This window comes from Corvus brachyrhynchos, unplaced genomic scaffold, assembly GCF_000691975.1.
Source record: "Corvus brachyrhynchos isolate BGI_N302 unplaced genomic scaffold, ASM69197v1 scaffold106, whole genome shotgun sequence".
Taxonomy (NCBI): domain Eukaryota; kingdom Metazoa; phylum Chordata; class Aves; order Passeriformes; family Corvidae; genus Corvus; species Corvus brachyrhynchos.
In genome coordinates, this window is record NW_008238834.1 from 5616612 (window position 1) to 5617541 (window position 930).

At 37.4% G+C, this 930-nt stretch overlaps 1 protein-coding gene across 7 annotated transcripts in view; it reads left to right on the plus strand.

Moving 5' to 3' along the window:
- ARHGAP28 (Rho GTPase activating protein 28) overlaps nt 1-930 on the plus strand; it is a 77559-nt gene that overhangs the window by 57216 nt on the left and 19413 nt on the right. The gene's annotated exons all lie outside the window — the stretch shown is intronic.

Below are 930 nucleotides of genomic sequence, written 5' to 3' on the forward strand. Positions count from 1 at the left end.
ACTCTTTCTCCCCCAATTATTATTAACCCCTATTGAAAAACCATGTGCAAAGTAATGTAGAAAGTCTTAAACTACACAATTTAGATGTCCATTGTACTCTCTTCCTTTTGAAATCTGAAGTTTAATTTTTGGTTTGGTTTGGTGTGGGGGGGGGGTGTTTACCTTTTTCTTAATCAGTTTGACTGGCTTAATTTAAAAATGGGTTAAACATTCTGAATTCCAATTTTTTTAAAAAAATGAAGGGCTGAGCTGAAATCTCCAGAAGCAAAACATTGCTGGAGGCTGAGTTTCCACTCAGCTACCTAAAGCAAAGAGACGTTTTGTAACACTATTTATTTATACCTCTGACTAAAAGTTCCTGGTTTAAATTACAATAAATTAAAAAACCATACAATACCAAAGACCCACAGTCCTTTGAAAAGCAGGTTTTTTACTACGACTTCGTTGTTAGGTCTAACAATTATGTCAGAAACTGATGGGTGTTTGTTCTTTTTGACATTTGTACAAATGCATCTGTCATGACACAACATTCCTGGCTCTGGTCCACGATGCTGCAGTTTCTAAAATATGTAGACATCTTCACATGCCCCCGAGTTACTCAGTACCGTTTAGTTCAAGTCTACTTGAGCAAATGATTTCTTAGCTGCTGGGAGTCCTGTTTCTAAGCCTAAATGCTTCTTGAGTAATAAAAAAATACCACTAAGTTGTCGTGTTGGCTTCTGGACTAAGCAATTTTGCTTCTGGGCTTTTCTTCGGATCTTTAGTTTGAACTCCCCTGTAAGTCCTCATAAATTAATAGCGTTATGCAAAGCAGGCATGGATTCATTACACACACCAATTGATATACAACCATATCCATGATTAACCGTGTCAGCGACTTCAACAGCATTCAAAGACATTTTGGGGAAGGCAGCAGCAGAGCAAAATGCT